General features: G+C 45.3%; 1 protein-coding gene across 10 annotated transcripts in view; it reads left to right on the forward strand.

Moving 5' to 3' along the window:
* The window catches only part of dab1a (DAB adaptor protein 1a), a 209,919-nt gene that overhangs the window by 125,135 nt on the left and 70,643 nt on the right, over positions 1-14,141 (forward strand). For 9 of the 10 annotated variants that reach the window (XM_034229818.1, XM_034229816.1, XM_034229820.1 and 6 more), the window contains exon 1: positions 13,222-13,514. The exons of the other annotated variant lie outside the window; for it this stretch is intronic. The gene's annotated coding sequence lies outside the window, so the exon portion shown is untranslated. Of the gene's footprint in view, positions 1-13,221; positions 13,515-14,141 lie in introns of those variants that run through there. 10 annotated transcript variants of the gene reach the window in all.

Raw genomic sequence — 14,141 nt, forward strand, 5'->3', positions numbered from 1 at the left:
TACATTGACTTACATGCATTTCCTGGAGACTTATCCTAACCTTAACCATAACCAACACATGCCTAACCCTAACCCTAACCCTTACCCTTACCCTTAACCTTACCCTAATCCTAAACCTAACCAAGTCTTCACCCTAAAATTAATGATTCCTCTCATGGGGACCTCCATTTTGTCCCCATAAGGGAGGCGAGTCCCCACACGTGACTATGTAAACAGATTTAGGTCCCCACAAGTATAGTAATGCTAGTACACACACACACACACACACACACACACACACACACACACACACACACACACACACACACACACCACACACACACACACACACACACACACACACACACACACACACACACACACACACACACACACACACACACACACACACACACCTCCTCTCCTAACCCCTCTCATGGAGTGATTCACATAGTTTACCAGCAGTTGAGCAGGGTCAGTATCCTATTTTTATTTTTTTTTCAGTCCAGTGGAGCAGAGGGTAGTCAGGAGGAATATGGTGTACAGCAGATCCTCTTATCAACTCTTCAATTCACTCTGATGATTTTTGTATTTGATTTGTATATACTTGATGCATTTCTCCATAGATAAGTGTAAATCTACTGACTGTATGCCGTAAGGATTTGTCTCTGGGAGCATGAGGGTTGGTCTTTACCTAGTTTGAACAGGTGCTTAAATAGCATGTTGACATTAAAATATATTTTTGTGAAAGTAGCATGAATGTTGGGGGCGACACGATTTCAATTCTTAATCTTAAATCGATCAAATTGAGTGTAGAAACTGCAACAGATGACATGTTCAGGATCGAATTCAATGGGGGAATGGGGGGAAAAATTCTACAAGCTGCATTCCAATCTCAAATATTGGTAAAACGTAGAAATGTGATGTACAGAAATGAGTCAAGAAATTATAAAAACCTTGTACAAACGTACACTATTGGATATTTCTCCACGTGTGTGTATCCTGTTATCCTGGAATACACATGGATATTGTAAATCACTCAGAAGGAGTAGGGAACTGTTTGGAAAGAGGGTCATCAAAACAAAATATATCCTGTATTTTTAAATGTAATATTACTTACTTCAACAAAAACATCTCTTCGGTAAAGTAAATGTGTTGTATTCTGCTCTTTTTACCATTTCATCAAGCTGCAAATTATTTCACCTCAGTGCTTGCTTGTTTATTCACTTGTTACTGCACCAGCTACTGCTAAAGTACAGATAAATAAATAAATTGATAAATTAAACAAAGCCTATTCTCACAGTAAAATTAGAGCTCCATTGACAATTTTTTTCTTGAAAAAAATTAGCGGTTGGTAATGTTCCTGCTAATCTTATCACCACTGCCTCCTGTCACCTCCAGTTAGAGCCTGTTCATTTATTTTCTGCCTATAATCTCCTTTAATTACTTCTCAGACACAAATGATGTTGCTATAATGAAACATGTACACATTCAGAAAATACTTAAGCAAAACTTTCCACTAATGTGTTTATATGATTGTTTTGTCTTGTATTTCTAAACTTACTAACAATTGTCTTTCTTTGTCAAACATATTGGGGCAATTACAGAAGTTGTTATGGGTGCAATACGCAGCAACCAATTTAGATAAATACATTATCATATTAATATCACAAAAGTCATATTTAAAAGATTTACTGGTAAAAACAGTGTTGCAGTGACATATGTGATTCAGTTGTGTTTATAGTGGTGCAGGCTGTTGAGTGAAATTGGTTTAGACCGGCAGTAAGGCTCATACCCTAACACAGAGGTGGAATGAGGTGTGTGTGTGTGTGTGTGTGTGTGTGTGTGTGTGTGTGTGTGTGTGTGTGTGTGTGTGTGTGTGTGTGTGTGTGTGTGTGTGTGTGTGTCCTAGCATTACTATACTTGTGGGGACCTAAATCTGTTTACACAGTCACGTGTGGGGACTCGCCTCCCTTATGGGGACAAATTGGAGGTCCCCATGAGGGGAATCATTAATTTTAGGGTGAAGACTTGGTTAGGTTTAGGGTAAGGTTAAGGTTAAGGGTTAGGGTTAGGCATGTGTTGGTTATGGTTCAAGTTAGGATAAGTCTCCAGGAAATGCATGTAAGTCAATGTAATGTCCCCTGAAGTGATGTATACATGGTATGTGTGTGTGTGTTCCCATGTCTGCGTATGCATGAAATGTGTTAATGAAATATGATGGATCCTCCCAGAGGCAAAAGCCCTCAAAGTTACACTTCCTAATGAAAGCATAAACATGTGTGACATTTCAACTCAGCACATCTTTATATCTCACCCCCTGTGGGTACAACACACATGCACACACACTCACTCCACCACCTCTCATCTACCTTAACCAAATACACACAAGTCAACCTGTCACCCCGATTTAAGTTGTTATCATACTCTGGAGTGTTTCTCTTTCTGTGTCTGTCTCTTTTTCACTTTATTTACATATGATGATACAATGAGAACAGCTTGTCACACTGTCAGAATTCCTCTGCATGTGTCTGCATATAAAGAGTTTTTAAGATTCTCTATATTTGCTCTCATACATACATACATCTCTCCTCATCTCCAATTGGTCTTTTACTCACATCTGACAGGCACTTGATATCCTGATACATCAGAGTTATCGAAGAGTGGTATGCTTTGATAGCTACGGTAGTGCTGGGAGATTTCATCTTTGGAGGGGGGTCTAGCTTCATAGCTCTCTTCCATCTGCCGTTGCCTTCCTCTCGTTAATTCACTTTTTGTAACACACTCACATATTCATGCACGACACCATGATGTTCAACAGTACAAGAGAAAGTGGGTAAGACAGGTCACTGTGTACTTGTGTGTACATTTGGATCAAAACTAATCTCGTTCCAGTCTAGATTTGTCTAACAAATTCACCTCCAGACATATTGACGTCTTTTCAGAGGAGACAGGAGTCATTTAAGGGCGGCAACTAACGTTTGATTAGAATGTCATGTGACCACAGTATGCCCTAATTTAAATGTATAGTATGTAAAGATAAGGCCTGGTGTAGACGGTTATAGTTAAAGATTTGAATACCGTGTAGCAACCAAAATGTCATTATGTATTCATCAGAGTGAGCATTGGCAGTGGTGGTGAAGATGTTTAAATGTTCTGCACCCAAAGCTAATGGCACTCATTAGATAGATATTCATTGTAGGAGCCATGATCGCTGTTGATTGGTTGGCTTGGGTCACATGGGTATGGGTGGCACTCATTATAATCCTGTTCACCTGTGTGAGGTGTGAGTGTGTGGAAGAGAGGGTGACACGGGGCCGTTGTACTTTTTTGTTGACCGCAAGATTACAATTGCTTCGATTATAACAATGTATATGTCTGAGAACAGAGTTTTTTCATTAAACTACCATACTACGAAACAGAGCTTTGGATATCAGCAAGTACTTTTTTAGCGTGTCATACAACAGCAAATAGGCCCGGCCTCAGCCTCTCAGCGACTTAGTTTGTTTCCTGCTGTCGCTACATTCATTTTCTTACCTGTATTTTGCAATTCAAAGATGTATAAATAAACATCATAAAACATAATTTATTAGAAAGCGTAATTTAAAATGAGATACATTTATATTTTTCCCATATGTTAAAAAGTATTTTATCAATTCTAGTAGGATTTATTATTTTGTTGTCAGGTTTATGTCCACCAAAGGGGATTAGCCGTAAAAGCAAGGATTTATATTTTACCTGGAATCTAGACTACTGAACGTGATGCCACACCATTATGTTGCATTAAGTATGCAAAACATGGATTGGCCTCCACCCCGATATGTTGTGGTCGTGAAACGATTTAATGCTACTGGATTAACAAATTAAACACGACTGTAACATATGGAGCAAATAAATAGCTTCATTCATCTTGGCTACTATGATGTGGCAGCGTCTTACGGCAGAGGTCCGTAATGCTGAAAGGAAACGTATGTAAACTGTCACGGTGTGTGAAGCAGGTAGGACCCAAATGCAGATTAAAGTGCAAATTCCTTTATTTCAAGGCTAGGATATAAACAAAGACAAAACAGAACACTCACCGACGAACTAGTCATGACAAAAGACGAACCGACAAAGACAGACAGAAAAACCAGAACTTAAATACACACAAGACTAATCACACAAACAAGACACAGGTGAGGAGGGAGGAGAAAACACAGGGGCCACAGGTGAACACAATCGGGTAATCAGACACACCAGGGAAACTAACGACAGGGAACCACAGACAGATCCAAACAAGACACAATGCAGACAGAAACAGGCAAGACAGGAGGTGAAGACCTTACAAAATAAAACAAGACAAGACAAAACACCATAAAGACAGATCGTGACAGTACCCCCCCCTCAAGGGACGGATCCCAGACGTCCCAAAAAAACACAAAAGTCCTCAAGCAGGGTGGGTGGAGGGGGTCCGGAGGAGGAACGTATCACTAGGCCACCAGGGTGGGTGGAGGGGGTCAGGAGGACGGGACTGAGCTGACCGCCCAGGAGCACAGCAGAGGACCAGGAAGAGATCTCGGGCGGACGGCCCAGGGGCAAGGCAGAGTTCAAGGAGGGGTTCTCGGGCGGACGGCCCGGGGGGGCAAGGCAGAGTTCAAAAAGGGGTATTCGGGCGGACGGCCCGGGGGCAAGGCAGAGTTCAAAAAGGGGTATTCGGGCGGACGGCCCGGGGGCAAGGCAGAGTCCAAGGTGGGGGTTATGGAGGGGCGAAGGCCATCGTGGGCGAACTCAGGGGGCCGAGCATGAGGGCGAGGACCGCGGCCGGGAAAGTCAGGGGGCCGGGCTCGAGGGCGAAGGCCGCGGCAGGAAGAGTCAGGGGGCCGGGCTCGAGGACAGCGGCAGGAAGAGTCAGGGGGCCGGGATCGCGGGCGAAGACCACGGCTCACAGAGGGCCGGGATCGAGGGCGAAGACCGCGGCTCTCAGGGGGCCGGGATCGAGGGCGAAGACCGCGGCTCTCAGGGGGCCGGGATCGAGGGCGAAGACCAGAGAGCTCCGGAGGCCGGGCAGGAAGGCGCTGACTGGCCAGCGCCGGAGGCCGGGCAGGACCCGGTGTCAGCCGGACAGGAACCGGAGCTGGTGGGACAGGCCTCGGCAGGATCCCCCACGGAAGAGGACCAGGACACGGGATTGGCAGGACCCCCGGCGAGACAGAGGATGGCGGGGCCTCCAACGGAACAGGACAAGGGGTTGGTAGGACCCCCGGCAGGAGAGTAGACGGCGGGACCTCCAACGGGACAGGACAAAGGGTTGGCAGGACCCCCGGCAGGAGAGTAGTTGGCGGGGCCTCCAACGGCACAGGACAAAGGGTTGGCAGGACCCCCGGCAGGAGAGTAGTCGGCGGGACCTCCAACGGGACAGACATACGATTGGTAGGACCCCCGGCAGAGGAGTAGTCGACGGGGCCTCCAACGGGACAGGACATGGAGTTGGCAGGACCCCCAGCAGAACCTCCAACGGACCAGGACATTGGGTAGGGACTTGAGACGTGACTCGAGAGGGGACTCGAGAGGAGACTCGAGAGGGGAACCAAGGGGGAACTCGAGAGGGGACTCGAGAGGAGACTCGAGAGGGGAACTAAGGGGGAACTCGAGAGGGGACTCGAGAGGGGAACTCGAGAGGGGACTCGAGAGGGGAACTAGAGAGGGGACTCGAGAGGGGAACTAGAGAGGGGACTCGAGAGGGGACTAAAGGAGGGACTAGAGGAGGAACTAGAGAAGGGAACTCGAGAGGGGACTCGCGAGGGGAACTAGAGGAGGGACTAGAGAGGGGACTAAAGGAGGGACTAGAGGAGGGACTAAAGGAGGGAACTGGAGAGGGAACTGGAGAGGGGACTCGAGAGGGGACTCGAGAGGGGACTCGGGTAGGAACTTGAGAGGGGACTCGAGAAGGGACTCGAGAGGGGACCTGAGAGGGAACTGGAGAGGAGACTTGAGAGGAGACTCGAGAAGGGACTGGAGAGGGGACTCAAGAGGGGACTCGAGAGGGAACTGGAGAGGGAACTGGAGAGGGGACCCGAGAGGGAACTCGAGAGGGGACTCGGGTAGGAACTGGAGAGGGGATTCGGGTAGGAACTCGAGAGGGGACTCGGGTAGGAACTGGAGAGGGGACTCGGGTAGGAACTGGAGAGGGGACTTGGGTAGGAACTGGAGATGGGACTCGGGTAGGAACTTGAGAGGGAACTTGTGTCGGTCGGTACGCCGACAGGACACGGGGAGCTGGCGTCGTCTGGGGAGCCAGCAGGAGACGAGGTGCTGGAGTCAGCCGGTACGCCGACAAGACTCGGGGAGCTGGCGTCGGCTGGGGAGCCAGCAGGAGACGAGGTGCTGGAGTCGGCCGGTACGCCGACAAGACTCGGGGAGCTGGTGTTGGCTGGAGAGCCAGCAGGAGACGAGGTGCTGGAGTCGGGACCATGACTGTATGGGCCAGCTCTGGTGCAGGGACCACGGTTGTAAGATCCAGTTCTGGAGCCGGAAACATGGCTGTAAGGTCCGGAGCTGAAGCCTGGATCATGGCTGTGTGGGCCAGTTTTGGAGCCGGAAACATGGCTGCTGGGGCCGGCACTGGAGCCGGAACCATGGCTGCTGGGCAAGGAACCGGAACACGGATCCATGGCTGTGTGGGGTGGTACTGGAGCACGGTACCATGGCTATGTGGGATGGTACTGGAGCACGGAACCATGGCTGCTGGGTCCGGCACTGGAGCCGGAACTGGCGCTGGAACCCTGGCCTTTCGTCCTTTAGGAGTCTTTTGGAGGCTTCGTGGATCTCCAAACGCCAGACCAGACCCCAGGAAAGGGTCAGAACATGAAGCCTGGTACTCAGGGCTACGTAAGAAAACCCTAAGCCACTCGGGCAACAAGCTCCAGAGCCAGGGCTTGCGGGCAACCTCCTGACGTGCCTCCTTCAACGCAGCCTCTCTACCCCGTCTAGATGAGGCGCCTTTCCATGTATAAAAAATGTACTCCAGAGAGTATCCAAGACTTTCCGCCTGTCGCATCAAAAGGGCTGAGTCTGCTGGGTCCATAATGTGGTCGGTTCGTACTGTCACGGTGTGTGAAGCAGGTAGGACCCAAATGCAGATTAAAGTGCAAATTCCTTTATTTCAAGGCTAGGATATAAACAAAGACAAAACAGAACACTCACCGACGAACTAGTCATGACAAAAAACGAACCGACAAAGACAGACAGAAAAACCAGAACTTAAATACACACAAGACTAATCACACAAACAAGACACAGGTGAGGAGGGAGGAGAAAACACAGGGGCCACAGGTGAACACAATCGGGTAATCAGACACACCAGGGAAACTAACGACAGGGAACCACAGATAGATCCAAACAAGACACAACGCAGACAGAAACAGGCAAGACAGGAGGTGAAGACCTTACAAAATAAAACATGAAACAAGACAAGACAAAACACCATAAAGACAGATCGTGACATAAACCCACCTATTCACCAACGCCTATGGATCTAGTTAATACTGTTATCCCTGGCAAACATTGCTATTATTATTATTTTCTGTTTTGTTATTTCCTTTTGTCTGCCTCCATATGCGTAACCTTTGTTCCCCTGAAAGCCGCTACAAAAATGCAAGCTATTATTATCATCAGCTATTGGCTAGACATAGAATCTGTCTATCTTATTAAATTCATTTTTTCTTTCGCCCGTGTGCATGCCTTTTAAATGTTTTACTGCCCCTTGGTTAAGATGTTGGTAAAGACTTGTGAATTGCTGCATCTTTTTCAAAGTTTGACAGTGTGTTACCAACTCATCCCCCGAAATCCTGTCTCATTATCTTCTCTGTTGAGTCACAGGTTTAAGCTCTGAGTTGGCCTCATTTCCATCCAGAGATTGCCTCATCCGTATATGTTATAACAATTGTTATTACCATACACCTGATGAATGTGCAGTCTGAAAAGTATTAGTCAACATGTTACATGGTGGTATATGGCTTAAGGTTTGAATCAGGCTTTCTGTATGTCCAATGATGACCTGGCTTTCTGAGACCATCCTGCTGCACTTTAATGCCGCTACTGAAGCTCAGCAGTGACGGGCCATGCTGAGGAAATTAGAAAGATGTCTTTGTTGCCTTTAACGAGTTTAACCCGTTTTGCTGATAATACACATACATTTCAAATGTATTGTAATTTTCTCAGTTTTTCTCTCTCTTTTCTTACCCTCCGTTCTCATAAATTTTTTCAGTCTTTCTCTCTCTGTGACTTTCTCTGCATATGTTACTAGAGGAGTCCTAATCCTGTGAAACAATGGTGTGTGTGTTGTTTCTCACCAGACATCATATCCATCTGGACATGGATTACCTTTAAGAGCGTGTCTGTAGAAAGGTGTATGTGTTAATCAAATCAAAATCAAATCAAGTTTTATTTATATAGCACATTTATAAACGATTTTTGGTCGAGCCAAAGTGCTGTACATATAATAAAAATAGCCTACAGTAGAGACACTTTACAGCAAATACAACAGCACAGATTGTTCAGAATATCAGTATGAGAAAAAAACGACACCCTCTATCCTTAGACCCTCACATCGTACAAGGAAAAACTTCCAAAGAAAACCCACAGTTTAAGGGGAAAAAATGGGAGAAACCCAGTCTATGGAGAAACCTCAGGGAGAGCAACAGAGGAGGGATCCCTCTCCCAGGACTAATGCATTTACATCTAGTCAGGTGTGTGTTTATGTGACTGCTGTTTATGTGTGTGACATAAGAATGAGGGGAAATAGAGAAAGCTAGCTGCTGACTTGCCCACATAAGCATCCAGGAGTTATCTGTTCAGCCAAGCTGAGACAAACAGACAGAGACTGAGAGAGAGAGAGGAGGAAGGTGAGTGAGTGAGGTAGATACTGAGGGAGGGAGATATGGCAAAAAGGGCAGAGATACTGAAGTGTGGGAGGGAGATAGACAGGAGGGCTCTGCAGCGACACAGAAGGTAAACTACAGCTATACTTAGGTAGGAAAACAGAGCAGGGAATTTAAAGATATTGCGATGAGAGTATGGGGATGGCAGATAAGGTGGTGGGGTTTAAAAATAAAAATAAAAAGGTATATATGTTTATATTTTAGTGTAAGTAAGGTTTCAATACATAAAACATAATTGTTGTAACCAGCAGGCTTTAACGGTTCTCACTGTAATCTAGACCAGTGGTTCCCAAACTGTTTGTGCCCAAGGCACACCAAAGGACAAGTAAAAATCTCAAGGCACACCTATTGTGCAAAATAGCCCTTATAACACGTGTTATCACTCATATCATGTAAAATATCTGTAAATGTGCATAATTATTTACTAATGCCAAATAAAATGTGACAAAGACAACTATATTACTCATGAAATATTTATTAACGAAATATTTCAGAAATTAATTTGAAACTTTATCAAATTAGGTTTCATCAAAGCAGCAACCCACTCATTTAAACCAGACAGGTCACAAAATTAACATTTCAGCAATCAGCATTGAAACATGTGCTATTGTAAATATTTTGCCGTCTTACAAATTAGTGAGATACATGTGCCTGTCGGGGCGTGCAGATTTTTTTTTATCCTTGGTGGCACTGAGGAGAGGGCCACTCGCAAGTCCTGTTCAACAGAGAGCCGTGAGTCCCGTGACCTCCTGTTGTTCTTCATGTAAATCAGAGTAGAGAACGCCAACTCCAGAGATGGGGTCGTTACTAAAAATGTTTAATATATGACATATTACTTTAAAAAAAGTAATATATTACACTACTTCGTTACTATCTACATAAAGTAACTCGTTACTTTACTCGCCGAGCACGTACGAACTTGCACATGCCTGAGTGGCAATAACTTTCCTTACCAGCAGGCGGCGGTAGTGTGTATTTGTCATTCAAAACAGGCAACAACCGGAAAACAGAGAAGAAGAATAGACGACGTGATATAAACAAACAACAAATAGCGTTGATTGATTGATTGAAAAGTTTATTAACAGCTTGTATATTGGGTACAGTACAGTACAGCTCAAAACATACAATTGTTAAGGGGATGCAGACCAGAGAAAGACTTTCGTCTTGTTTACATCAGGGTCCCCCATTTCCAATTCATCATGTCATTTAAGACATATAAGACATATTTGACATACAGATGGCTTATTTACAATTTACATACAGGTGTTTTTTTTTACATACAGATTGCTTATTTACAATTTTCCTTTTAGATTTCGTTCTAATACATCCTAACCGGACATTTAAGACATACCAAGTCTACAGATATACAGTTAGTAACAGAGTCTAAAATGCGAGTATATACATAGATGGGGGGGAGCTGTCCATTGAACGACAGGTTGAGATTTGTACCATTACCGGGGCCAGTTTTGCAATGCTCTCCCCCGAAGGTGCTCTTTAAGAGAGGTTTTGAAGGTAAGCGGTAGCTTCACCTTAGCATGTGTTCTTTGCAGGTGTTTGTTGAGGTTTGACGTGGTGTTTCCAGCAGTGGATAACAGCTTCTGGCCTGGACACAGTTTGCACCTCACCGTCACATTCCTGTCTATTCTTCGGACGAACTCAAAAATAATGGGCATACTTCCACCCCTCGAAAGTTATCGCTGACTCAGCCATGTTTATGCAGCACTGCACGTGGAGATGTGGACGCGCAAGTCGCGCAGATTACGTACATATAAACCTACAAAGTACTGATATTATAGTAAATAAAAAAAATATTATTTTTGTGTAGTTGTATATTGCAATAATAACGTATGGTTGTCACAAAATCCCACGGCACACCCGGACTTGCCTCACGGCACACCAGTGTGCCGCGGCACACCGTTTGGGAACCACTGATCTAGACTGTCTTTTATGTAGCAAAACCTAAATGTTTGCTTGAATTTACCAATAACAATACCAAGCTATAATGCTTCTTGGAAACGCTATAGGGTGGAAGTTCTGATTCCACCTTCACAAGCAAATCTGACCAATAATGATGGAGGAAATGTCTAGTGGATTCATAGTATTGTTTTGTTGCGTCATGTTGCTTCAAGTACTGGTACGGTGATGTAATACAATCCAGAAAAGCAGAATTTGATGATATCTATTGTAATGTCCAAGGAATATGTGTTTTAACATTGTATTGGCAATGCAGTGTTATGTGTTGTATTGCATCAGCAGATGGGCCAGGTTACATTACATTGTTTGCAAAGTATTTGATAACCTCTGACTTACCTGGCTCCTTGACACAGCTTACCCTACAGTTTGGTCTCTACCAACTTTGAAACCAAACTTAGATCTTTGTCGAATGTGGAAATAAAGGTTTAGATGGAAGGCTGCTGAGCGTCTTCCAGTCTTTGCAGAGATCAGAGGAATTATGTCCACTGTGAGGCTCCCAAACCCCTGACAGCAGCACGCCGCACCTGGAGAGGAGGAGGATCTGAGGAAGTGGAGGAGAAAAGGAAAGGAGGAGGTGCAGGTGCAGAAAAGTGAAAGGGGGTGTGCATTAAAGGACACCTATCATGCTATATTTAAATGATATATTGTAGGGCCATACCTATATAAGGTATATTTATACGTTTCTGTTTTCAAAATACCAAACAGATCATGCATTTTAGCCATGCCTCATTTCGCTCTATTTGCTGTTCTCCAGTCCTGTTTTTGCAGGGGGCTGATTCTGTGAGCTGCAGCTGACCACGCCCCCCTGCAGGAGAGGGGAGCGTGCTCTGATCAAGTCAGAAGAGGGGGAGAACAATAGATCTCCATTTGTTTTAAAGCTCAATAAATAACAAAGAAGACCTTTGACCGGCACTTTTCTAATTTTGTCCGGAAGATTTCAACTTTAACGGACATCTTGACCGGCGAAAGAAAACCCAACTGAAACTCTGCCGCACGGTCCCCTCGTTCCTTGGAAGAGGCAGAGAGGTGGGTGTTTGTCATCTACTGGTGGACTAACCGTAGAGAATTACAGTGCTTGCCTCGACGGGGAGGGATTGCATTGAATTACAGCAGCGGGAGCAAACGCTTGCCTCGGGGAGGGAGAAAAAGAGCCACAGCGGAGAATAAACAGAAGGGCAACCATGGCAACCATGCGCGGGAAGTCTTCTTCGCGCTTTTGTGGCAGACTACAGCGCCACTTACAGGCCTGGCATATGTACTACAGCGTCTCCAGCGCTTTCGAGCGGCAATGGCTGGCCGTGGCCCAACCCCACATTCCCCTGATAGGTGGAGAGTTGGCCCAATAGCCGTAGCGCCACCGTCCTGAAGTCAGGACAGTGTTCAAATCTGGATCAGTTTTTATCAGATCCGTTGCAGCCCCTTTTATTTTAGAGATTTGGGTATGGAGGAAAATAGAGAGGGTTGTGTTTTCTGACACTTGGTGAGTTCCCAGGAACACCGGGGACACCCATTCATGTAAGACGTACAAAAGTGCATTTTGCATGATAGGTCTCCTTTAAAGAGGGAATGCTGCACAAGGTTAAGGCTCAAGGAAGAATGGAGGAGAAACATGAAAAGGCAAAATGCTATGGTTAATTGAAGTCAGCATATAGTTGCATCATCCTGTTTTATCTTAGTTTTCTTTTGTCAGTCTCAGACTTGAAAAATTAAAACAAATGAAGTTGGATTTTCTGTCTTTTTCGCTTTTTTCATGAATCCACATTTACAGTAAGTGTGCTCCCACTCTCAAAGTAAGTGGTGAGTTTGCCAAGTCAATGAATCACCCATTTAAGTCTGCATGACTTAAGTGCGGGTGGTTAACCAATCAATAGTTGTGCTGAATGACTGGGTGAAGGCTGTAGCATCATGCTTCTGTGCATTCATGACTCATAGACTATTTTTTTGATGTCATAATTACTGTGTGTGTGTGTGGAAAAAGAGTGAGTGTGGGATAACTGTGAACGTGGCAGTCCTTTAACAGTCTTTAAAATCCAACAAACACTTTCCTACCAAACAGTGAAGCACAAGTGTGATGACGTTTCTTGCACAACTTTTAATTTAAAACCCAAATCCCCCCCATCACCCCCTCCTTTATTTCCTTCTCCTTTCATCTTTTCTTGCTCATTATAATTTTGTTAATATACAGTTTCTAAATCCTCCACCATCGCCCAGTGCTTTTCTTCTCCTCACCCCCACTCCACTCCCACTCCTTGAAAGCTGGAAATCAGGACAGTTCAGCAGCGGAGGGGTTAAGCTGAACCCGGCCCTGTGATTGGCTGCCGGCCGGCGGTCTCAACCAGCCTACAGAAAGAGGTAACCAGGCAACCTCAGAGAGGGAGAGGAAAGAAGAGGGGGCAGAGGAGCGAGGAGGAAAACAAAAACCGCGCTGAAAGAAGCCTGGCATAGTTTGGTGGGGATTGTTTGAAAAAGATGTAACGAAGCTTGCAAGAGCTCTCTACGGGATGGAACACTGGATTACTGCCCCTGCTGAAACACACTGTGGATGTCTGAATAAACCAGTAGGAGATACACGGGAATGAATGGATTCTAAAGCCTTTTCACAAAATGGGAACTAACTGTGCTCTTTTTCGCTGTAGTGCAAAGGTAAGTGCGCCAATGCAAACAGCCTTAAACGGATGTGGCACATTTCGTCCTAAAAAGTGTGCAGAATACTTTCAGATCGGTGTGTGATAGTTGCTGTGTGTGGACCTGGGGAAGAGCCTGTGGATTCAGAGTGCTCTGCTCCTATCTGCAATGAATTATCTATCGCTGCTGGTGCATCGGGATTTTAATGTGCCTGAGTGTGTGTGAGTGTGTGTTGGACGGTTGTGGGGGGGAGTGACCCCATAACTGAAACAGTGGTCAGGGTCTCTGTGTGTGATGTTAGGCGGGAGGTTTTCTGCATTTGGCAGCTGTCTCCCCCTCTTTTTATCGGACACTCAGCTCCAGATTATTCATGTTTTCTATATAAATGTACTGTTTAACGTGCACCTCAATGTGCTTCTCTTAGTTTGGTAAAGCGTGTTTTCCTTGTGCTTGTCTTCGGTGGTGACTTTATAGTAACCGTTTTATTCTTTAACTTAAATTAGTTTTAATAAGCTGTGTTTTGAGACCCTACGTGCACTTAGCCTACTGCTTGCTTAATTAGATTTGTTTGCAAGTGTACGAGCATCTTTTTGTGACTTTATTTCATGTTCCTTCCCGCGAGGCTTGCTACCCCCGCAGTGTGTG

The sequence above is a fragment of the Gymnodraco acuticeps genome, unplaced genomic scaffold, assembly GCF_902827175.1.
Source record: "Gymnodraco acuticeps unplaced genomic scaffold, fGymAcu1.1, whole genome shotgun sequence".
In the NCBI taxonomy this organism is placed as follows: Eukaryota; Metazoa; Chordata; class Actinopteri; order Perciformes; family Bathydraconidae; genus Gymnodraco; species Gymnodraco acuticeps.